Source organism: Aegilops tauschii, chromosome 3 (genome assembly GCF_002575655.3).
Source record: "Aegilops tauschii subsp. strangulata cultivar AL8/78 chromosome 3, Aet v6.0, whole genome shotgun sequence".
In the NCBI taxonomy this organism is placed as follows: Eukaryota; Viridiplantae; Streptophyta; class Magnoliopsida; order Poales; family Poaceae; genus Aegilops; species Aegilops tauschii.
Window position 1 is genome coordinate 474,018,780 of NC_053037.3, and position 10,807 is coordinate 474,029,586.

Sequence of the window (10,807 nt, forward strand, 5' to 3'; positions counted from 1 at the left end):
GGGGAGTGCATCTTCATACCTTTGAAGATCGCGATGCGGAAGCGTTGCAAGAACGCGGTTGGAGGAGTCGTACACGTAGCGATTCAGATCGCGGCAGAATCCGATCCAAGCACCGAACAACGGTGCCTCCGTGTTCAACACACGTGCAGCCCGGTGACGTCTCCCGCGCCTTGATCCAGCAAGGAGGAGGGAGAGGTTGAGGAAGAAGGCTCCAACAGCAGCACGACGGCGTGGTGGTGGTGGAGTGGCAGTTCTCCGGCAGGGCTTCGCCAAGCTCACGCGGAGGAGGAGAGGTGTTGGGGAGGGGAGGGGCTGCGCCTTGGATGTGGTGCTGCAGCCCTCCCTCCACCCCTCTATTTATAGGGAGAAGGGGGAAGGGGGCCGGCCCCTCTAGATGAGATCTAGAGGGGGGCGGCGGCCAAGGGGGAGGGGGCTTGCCCTCCCCCCCCCCCCAAGCAAGGGGGAGCGCCCCCCCCTTTAGGGTTTCCCCCAACCCTAGGCGCATGGGCCCTAAGAAGGATGGCGCCCAGCCCACTTAGGGGCTGGTTCCCTTCCACCTACAGCCCATAAGGCCCTCCGGGGCAGGTGGACCCTCCCGGTGGACCCCCGGAACCCCTCCGGTGGTCCCGGTACAATACCGGTATACTCCCGAATATTTCCGGTGACCGTATGATGACTTCCCATATATAAATCTTCACCTCCGGACCAATTCGGAACTCCTCGTGACGTCCGGGATCTCATCCGGGACTCCGAACAACATTCGGTAATCACATACAAACCTTCCTTATAACCCTAGCGTCATCGAACCTTAAGTGTGTGGACCCTACGGGTTCGGGAATCATGCAGACATGACCGAGACACCTCTCTAGCCAATAACCAACAGCGGGATCTGGATACCCATGTTGGCTCCCACACGTTCCACGATGATCTCATCGGATGAACCACGATGTCGAGGATTCAAGCAATCCCGTATACAATTCCCTTTGTCAATCGGTACGTTACTTGCCCGAGATTCGATCGTCGGTATCCCAATACCTCGTTCAATCTCGTTACCGGCAAGTCAATTTACTCGTTCCGTAATGCATGATCCCGTGACCAACTACTTGGTCACATCGAGCTCATATGATGATGCATTACCGAGTGGGCCCAAAGATACCTCTCCGTCATACGGAGTGACAAATCCCAGTCTCGACCTGTGACAACCCAACAGACACTTTCGGAGATACCTGTAGTGCACCTTTATAGTCACCCAATTACGTTGTGACCTTTGGTACACCCAAAGCATTCCTACGGCATCCGGGAGTTGCACGATCTCATGGTCTAAGGAAATGATACTTGACATTAGAAAAGCTTTAGCAAACGAACTACACGATCTAGTGTTATGCTTAGGATTGGGTCTTGTCCATCACATCATTCTCTTAATGATGTGATCCCGTTATCAATGGCATCCAATGTCCATGGTCAGGAAACCGTAACCATCTATTGATCAACGAGCTAGTCAACTAGAGGCTCACTAGGGACATGTTGTGGTCTATGTATTCACACATGTATTACGATTTCCGGATAACACAATTATAGCATGAACAATAGACAATTATCATGAACAAGGAAATATAATAATAACCATTTTATTATTGCCTCTAGGGCATATTTCCAACAAATATCAACATAGACCAGCATGTAAATGACCACAACTCCTTGCCGAAAAATTAAGAGGGAGGTGTTAGCCTTGGAAGAATGAAACCCAAGTTGTTGCAGCTGATCACTAAGGCGAGAATGCCAAGCCTGCGGAGACTGTTTCAACCCGTAAATAGACTTCTGAAGCTTGCAAACATGGTGAGGATAACGAGAATCCTCGAAATCAGGTGGCTGTTGCATATACACATCCTCGTGAAGCACGCCATGAAGGAATGCATTGCTGACATCAATCTGTCGCACACACCACCCCTGTGAAAACAGCAAACGAGAGCACAAGGCGAACCGTAGTCGGTTTAACAACTGGACTAAATGTGTCAAGCTAATCAATACCATATTCCTGAGTAAACCCACGAGCAACCAGTTGAGCCTTATATTTGTCAAGAGAGCCATCAGGGCGTTGCTTTACTTTGAAAATCCACTTACAGCTGACGATGTTGGCACCAGAGGGACGTGGGACGAGCGACCATGTTGCAGTACGCTGAAGAGCAGAAAACCCCTCCCGCATGGCAACTTTCCATGCAGGGTCAACAAGAGCCTGTGAGTGCGTGGTCGGCAAATTTGATATTTTGACCTCTGAACAAAATCATTTCACAAAATAAACTGTGCCTAAAAGAATTTCACTCAGCTGACCTTTTTGAGTGTGCCCGACACGAAGGCGCCACACTACACTGTGCAACGCCTGACTGACAGGCGCTACACGCCTGGCCAGCGTCGCACCCCAAACTGCCTAAAAATTACTAAGTCAGTGTGCAACGCCTGAGAGCTAGGCGCCACACTATACAGTGTAGCGCCTAGCTCACTAGTGCAACGCCTAGGAGCTAGGCGCTACACTGTATAGTGTGGCATATTGACTTAGTAATTTTTCGGATCACCCGGATGCGACGCTGGCTAGGCGTGCAGCGTTTGTCTGTCAGGCGCTGTACAGTGTAGTGTGGCGCCTTCGTGTCGGACGCCACTTAAAAAGTCAGCCGAGTGAAATTTTTTTAAGGGCGGTTCATTTTGTGAAATAATTTCATCCACAGGTCAAAATTATCAAATTTGCCTGCGTGGTCCGCGTGGATGGAGCGGATACGACGACCCTGCAACTGCGACGGTACGGGTTGTACCGGGCAGTGCTATCAGTGCAGATCTTCGGGCAGCGGACATTGTTCTGCAGACGCGTGAGAGCTCGCTCGACAGCAGGGGCTGCCGGAGGAGCCGGCGGTGCGGCCGGCGGCGACGGTGCAGCCGGCGGCGACGAAGAGGCCAACGGTGTGCCTGGTGGCGCGGCCGGCGGCATCGGAGGAGCACCCCCGGGAGCGGCCGGTGCAGCTGCGGCAGCGTCAACGACACGCGCGGACGCGCTCTCGGGCACGTCGGGCACAGACGCTGTCCTGGGCACGTCCAGCCCAAGCTGCGATGGATTTCCTGCAGCGGGAGCTTGATTTTGTGCCATCGGACGCGTGGTACACGCCGGCTGGATGCATGGCGCTGTAGCATGCACGTGAGACATGCCTTGTTAGACATAATTTTTCTCACTTTGCTAGCACTCACTGAGACAGAAGGCTAGGTAGCAGATGATTACATGTACTACGTGAAAGCGAAGGGAAATAGGTGAAAGGATAGTGATTTCAGATAGTGAGGACAAAGTATAAGAAATGATTGCCAATTGTGATGATTAGCAATTTCTGAACATCACAATGATCAAGGGCACTGGACACGGACCAAAAAAGAGGGATGGCTTGGGTCCGACCGGACCTAGCGGTTGACGGACATTAGGGCACTCCCCGTCTGTCTCGGCCTCACAATGGGGTCGCCCTGCCATAACATGTGTTAGTTTTAACCAAATGACTATTTGAATTTTTTGAAACGAAAAACCAACTTTGTGGTAGGTATCAACGAAATAACAGAATATGTAGTTCCACGAAAACTTACCTTCAAACCGACAGTTTTATGTATACTTGTGTATGGGCTGCCACAATCATAACCTTCTAGGGAAAATTGAAAACAATATGCGCAGAGTTTGTTTTCAGTTCCTATTGGCATATAAAGGTGCCAGATGGTGGCTTAGCAGTATAGAGGGCACACATCCCCGCTCGGTCGTACATTCTAACGAGTCGGCCCATCTAAGCTTACTATGTTTGCTTCTGCTCCCAGTTTTGAGACAGAGGGCTATGTGGCAGATGGTTACATATACTACGTGAAAGAGAAGGAAAATAGGTGAAAGGATAGTGATCTTTGATAGTGAGGACAAAGTATAAGAAATGATTGCCAATTGTGATGATCAGCAAATTCTGAACATCACAATGATCAAGGGCACTGAACACATACCAGAAAAGAGGGATGGCTCGGATCATTTTGGTCGGGTCCGACAGAACCTAGCGGTTGATGGACGTTAGGGCACTAACCGTCTGTATCATCCTTACAGTGGGGTCGCCTTGTCATAACACGTGTTAGTTTTAACCAAACGGCCGTTTGAAATTTTTTGAATAAAAAATCAACTTTGTGGTAGGTATCAACGAAATAACAGAATATGTAGTTCCACGAAAACTTGCCTTCAAACCGATAGTTTTATGTATAGGGGAAATTGAAAATGATATGCGCAAAGTTTGTTGTCGATTCCTATTTGGCAGAAAAGGTGCCAAATAGTGGCTAAACAGTATAGAGGGCACACCTCCGTGCTCGACCATACGTTCTAACGGGTCGGCCCATCTAAGCTTATCGCCTTTGCCTTTGCCCCCAATTTTGAGAAGCATCATGCAAGGGACCTCCTATTCTGCGAACTACGCGTCGCGAAGACGTTGAACGCGCAGCCTCCTTTTGGGTCGGTCCATGTGCGGGGCTGGATGTGAAGGAAATATGCCCTAGAGGCAATAATAAAGTTATTATTTATTTTCCTCATATCATGATAAATGTTTATTATTCATGCTAGAATTGTATTAACCGGAAACATGATACATGTGTGAATACATAGACAAACATAGTGTCACTAGTATGCCTCTACTTGACTAGCTCGTTGATCAAAGATGGTTAAGTTTCCTAACCATACACATGAGTTGTCATTTGATTAACGGGATCACATCATTAGGAGAATGATGTGATTGACTTGACCCATTCCGTTAGCTTAGCACTTGATCGTTTAGTTTACTGCTATTGCTTTCTTCATGACTTATACATGTTCCTATGACTATGAGATTATGCAACTCCCGATTACCGGAGGAACACTTTGTGTGCTACCAAACGTCACAACATAACTGGGTGATTATAAAGGTGCTCTACAGGTGTCTCCGATGGTACTTGTTGAGTTGGCATAGATCGAGATTGGGATTTGTCACTCCGATTGTCGGAGAGGTATCTCTGGGCCCTCTCGGTAATGCACATCACTATAAGCCTTGCAAGCAATGTGACTAATGAGTTAGTTACGGGATGATGCACTACGGAACGAGTAAAGAGACTTGTCGGTAACGAGATTGAGCTAGGTATTAAGATACCGACGATCGAATCTCGGGCAAGTAACATACCGATGACAAAGAGAACAACGTATGTTGTTATGCGGTTTGACCGATAAAGATCTTCGTAGAATATGTAGGAACCAATACGAGCATCCAGGTTCCGCTATTGTTTATTGACCGGAGACGTGTCTCGGTCATGTCTACATAGTTCTCGAACCCGTAGGGTCCGCACGCTTAAAGTTCTGTGACTATCGGTATTATGAGTTTTTGTGTTTTGATGTACCGAAGGTAGTTCGGAGTCCCGGATATGATCACGGACTTGACGGGGAGTCTCGAAATGGTCGAGACGTAAAGATCGATATATTGGATGACTATGTTCGGACACCGGAAGTGTTTCGGGAGGTTTCGGACATATACCGGAGTACCGGGGGGTTACTGGAACCCCCCGGGGAGTATATTGGGCCTAATGGGCCTTAGTGGAGAAGAGGAGTGGCGGCCAGGGCAGGCTGCGCGCCCCCTCCCCCTCTAGTCCGAATTGGACAAGAAGGGGGGCGCCCCCCTTTCCTTCCCCTCTCTCTCCTCCTTCTCCTACTCCTACTAGGAAAAGAGGAGTCCTACTCCCGGTGGGAGTAGGACTCCCCCCTTGGCGCGCCCTCCTCCTTGGCCGGTGAAAGAACATGCGGTGCCCCCATGTTTGGTTTTGGTAATTGATGACAATCTCTATGGACCAATGGTTGCCTTGAGTTATATTTGAAGGATCTGTCCATAGGCATTTCTTGAAGTCCATGTGTTGGTTTCAAGGAGTTTATGTCGTGACCAAGGTGTTATTAAGGAATTATCCAAAGATTGGTCATGTGAGAGTTGAGCTTATTGCAAGCATGTCTTGAAGAAGAAGATTGTGTGATCATTCATGTTTACCTTCAAGACATCATCCAAATGAAGAGAGTTGGAAAGAGTCAAGGTTGATCAAGACTAAGTCAAGAGTGAATCAAGTTGATCAACACACAAAGCGCATAAGATGTACCGAGAGGGATCAAGCGATCCCATGGTGTGGTGAGCATTGTCAATTACGCTTTGTGTACTAACCCATGATCTTCGTGAGAGTTCTTTGTGGGGTTAGGTTGCGGTGTGCAAGTTCAAGTGAAGCATCATGAAGAGATCAAATGCTTGAAGCTTGCCGTCCATTGTGGTGACAATGGACTTGTGAAGATGTTGCGGTGTGCAAGTTCAAGTGAAGCATCATGAAGAGATCAAATGCTTGAAGCTTGTCGTCCATTGTGGTGACAATGGACTTGTGAAGATGTGCGGAAGAGTGGCTCACCCATAGTGGAGCATGGGGGAGCAATCAACTAGTCTTCATCGAGCCAACGCAACCAAGAAAGGTGGTCCAACTTGAGGGAGTCAAGATCGTCATCATCTAGCTCAAGTGGACCATGTGCAAGGCAAAGGTTTGCTCTTGATAGGTTTTCTATTTTACCGGTCTCATGATGGTAGGTGGGAGACCGGGTTATAGGATCGATTGCCGTACTATCAAGGGGGGCTCTCGATGAGTAGCTTGATCGTATCGTTCATAGAGAGCTCAAACCATTGCATCCTTGCATCATCTTTATTGGTTCTTGTTTGGTTCTTCTCTTTGTGAGTTTTGGAGCTTATGGTCATCTTGATGACAAGCTCGAGTTCATCAAAAACGGAGTTCACTCGCATCTTCTATGATGTTTTCGATGTTGGAGGTTATGTCGGTTCTTCTCGGTTGGAGGTTTCACTCCTCTATTTGTTGGCATACCTCCCCTGCCTCTTCTTACTATAACTCGCATTTTGATGCTACTCGTCTTCCTCAATCCAACAAGCTTGAGTTTGCTCAATTCGGAGCTCATATGCAGAAGTTATGGTAGTTTTGGTTTCCTAGCGGTAGTACCGCGGGCCGGAGCGGTAATACCGCTTGGGTGCTACAAGCGGTAGTACCGCTCTAGAGCGGTAGTACCGCTCCTGGGTGGTAGTACCGCTGGTAGCCGCCAGCCGTAGTACCGCTGCGGTCTCGTGCTAGTACCGCCTCGATTCGAGGGGTCTTTTTTCGTGTCGGGTTTTACGGTACTAGCCACGGCAGTGGGGGCCGTTGTACCGCTCGTATGCGGTAGTACCGCCCTACCACCGCGGTAGTACCGCTCTGGGCCCAGCGGCAGTACCGCGAGGGGGAGCGGTAGTACCGCTTATAGGGGCAAGCGGTAGTACCGCTCTCTGCAGGGCTGAAGTGGGGGTAACGGTTGGATTGTTCCCCCCACTATATAAGGGGGTCTTCTTCCCCATTCTACATCATCCTTTGAGCTCGTGTTCTTCCCCCATTGTTGACCTTCTTCGAGCTTGCTAACTCTCAATCCCTTCATGGATTCTTGCTAGTTTTTGAGGGAAAAGAGAGAGGATATCAAGATCCACATTTCCACCAATCACTTTCTCCTCTATGTGAGGGGAACCCATTGGATCTAGATCTTGGAGTTCTTGGTGTTCTCCTTCTTGTTCTTCCTCTCATTTTCCTCCCTAGCATTAGTTGCTTCGGTGGGATTTGAGAGAGAAGGACTTGGGCATTCCGTGTGCCCTTGCCATTGCATTTGGTGCATCGGTTTGAGTTCTTCACGGTGATACGTGGAAGTTACAAGTTGAGAAGCTTATTACTCTTGGGTGCTTGGGCGCCCTAGACGGTTGGTGGTGTTCGGAGCTCAATCATTGTGGTGTAAAGCTCCGGGCAAGCGTCGGGGTCTCCAATTAGGTTGTGGAGATCGCCCCGAGCAATTTGACGGGTTCCGGTGACCGCCCCCAAGGGTCGCCAAAGTGTACGGGTTCGGTGACCGCCCCCAAGGGTTGCCATTTGTACGGGTTTGGTGACCGCCCTCAAGGGTCCCTTAGTGGAATCACGGCATCTTACATTGTGCGAGGGCGTGAGGAGATTACGGTGGCCCTAGTGGCTTCTTGGGAGCATTGTGCCTCCACACCGCTCCAAACGGAGATTAGCATCCGCAAGGGTGTGAACTTCGGGAGACATCATCGTCTCCGCGTGCCTCGGTTATCTCTTACCCGAGCCCTTTACTTATGCACTTTACTTTGTGATGGCCATATTGTTTCTTGTTATATATCTTGCTATCACCTAGTTGTTTATCTTACTTAGCATAAGTTGTTGGTGCACATAGGTGAGCCTAGTTGTTGTAGGTTTTGTGCTTGACAAATTAACCGCTAGGTTTATTCCGCATTTGTTCAAACCTAAACCGTAATTATTTTAAAGCGTCTATTCACCCCCCCCTCTAGGCGACATCCACGATATTTCAGCCGGCCGCCTCCCCCCTAGCTCCTTTATATACGGGAGCAGGGGGCACCCCAAGGACACAACAATTGATCGTTGATCTTTTAGCCGTGTGCGGTGCCCCCCTCCACCATAATCCACCTTGGTCATATCGTAACGGTGCTTAGGCGAAGCCCTGCATCGGTAGCTTCATCAACATCGTCACCACGTCGTCGTGCTGACGAAACTCTCCCTCGAGCTCTACTGGATCGTGAGATCGCGGGACGTCACCGAGCTGAACGTGTGCTGAACGCGGAGGTGCCGTACGTTCGGTACTGAGGATCGGTCGATCGTGAAGACGTACGACTACATCAACCGCGTTGTCATAACGCTTCCGCTTAACGGTCTACGAGGGTACGTGGACGACACTCTCCCCTTTCGTTGCTATGCATCACCATGATCTTGCGTGTGCGTAGGAAATTTTTTGAAATTACTACGTTCCCTAACAGGATGCCCCTAGATTTTTTCATTTTATTTCCTTTTTTCTATTAAAAATAATTCATGAATTAAAGAAAGTTCCAAAGTGTTAAATTTTGGATATTTTTCAAGAAATCATAAAAACGCTCATGAATTCAAAAATATGTTCATGCTTTTAAAAAATGTTCATAGATTCAAAAAATATTCATAATTGAAAAATATAACAATTTAAAAAAAATTCAAGCTCACTGATTCGAAACCTGTTAATGTATTTTGAAATTTCGAAACCTGCTAATATATTTCAAGAAACGTTCATCAAAACAGAAAAATACTATTATTTCTGAAATTGTTCCCAAATTTAAAAAACTTTTCACTGATTCGACAAAATACCGCGAGTTTCGGAAAAATGTTCACGATTTAAAAAATAAATCATGAATTAGGAAAATGTTCTTCATTGAAAAATGTTTGTGAATTTATAATAAATTTTCATGAAATTGAAAAATGTTTCATGATTTCAAAAATTGTTTTGAATTTTACATATGTGCACAAAATGAAAAATAAAAAGGAAGAAGAAATAAAAAAGCACAGAAAAAGGAAGTGAAAATAAAAGAAAAAACTAACGCCCACACGTGTGGCATATTGCACATCGCCCACACGCCTCCATTACCACTCATTTTACCACATCAAAACAGATGACATCAGCAGGAATCTTTTTGGTTTTCAGCTTAAAATGTTTTGTCTGCTAATAAAAAAATGCAATTAAAAATCCATTTTCACCATTAAATCTGTCTCGATGAGATCTTCAAAACTAGACCCCATGTTAATATGTTTCGACGGAATTTTTTTGTGCCCAAAAGTTGTCATGATGTTTACACTATAGTTGTCATAGTGCTTAAAATAAAGTTGCCATATGGCAATTTTTGTTTATAGAGCATGGCAATTTTAGTATTTTGATGATGACAATTCCAGTACTTTGACCATGAAAATTATTCTTTGTATGAATCATGGCAATTTTAAGTGCATGTATCATGACAATTTTAGTTTATGGTTCATGGCAAGTCCAGTTTCTTAATTCCCCGCTTTATAATATGTCAAAATTTACTTTTAAATGTAGAAGAAAATAGCTGAAACATATCATGACAACTTCACTGTAAACAGCATGGCAATTCATGTGCAATAGACATGGCAACTTTTAACCCCCAAAAAATTCGTCGAAATATATTAACATGAGATCTAGTTTCAAAGATCTCGTCGCGAGAGATTTAATGGTGAAAACAGATCTTCAATCGGATTTTTCATTTAAGAGATAAACCATTTTAAAAACTGAAATCCAAAAAGATTTTCACATGCATGCATACGGTGACGTGGCGCAGTCTGTGTGTTATAGAGTGTGTGGGCGAGTTTCGCTCCCACCACACTTGTGGGCGTTAGCGTTGTCCAAATAAAAAGGGTAAAATGTAAAAGCAAAAGGGAAAGGGAAAATTAAAAGGAAATGAAAAAAAAAACTAAGGAAAAACAAAGAAAAAACAAGTAAAGCGGTTGAGAGAAGGTTCTAGAACCTTCCCAAAACCGACGGAGAACAAACACGAAATCGATCGTCCAAAACAAAGGACTGGGCGCGCGAGGGGCGCTACATGCTAGGTTGCTAATGTGTGCCCTGCGCGCAAAATAGCACTGGACTCCATGCACGGTTTTGGGAGGCTTCGAGATGCTTTCGGTCCGGTTTTTCAGGTGGTTTTTCCTCTGCGTTTTTGGGTCGTCTCCTCTATTTTGCTTATTTTTTAAATTCGTGAAAAAATCAAATTCACTGTTTTCTCAAATATTTTTTGTTTTTCCAAATTTGAGAACTCTATTTGAAATTCACAAAAAATCATGTTCGTGAATGTTATTTTGATTTCTTGAACAATTTACAAATCCATGAATTTTTTTAATC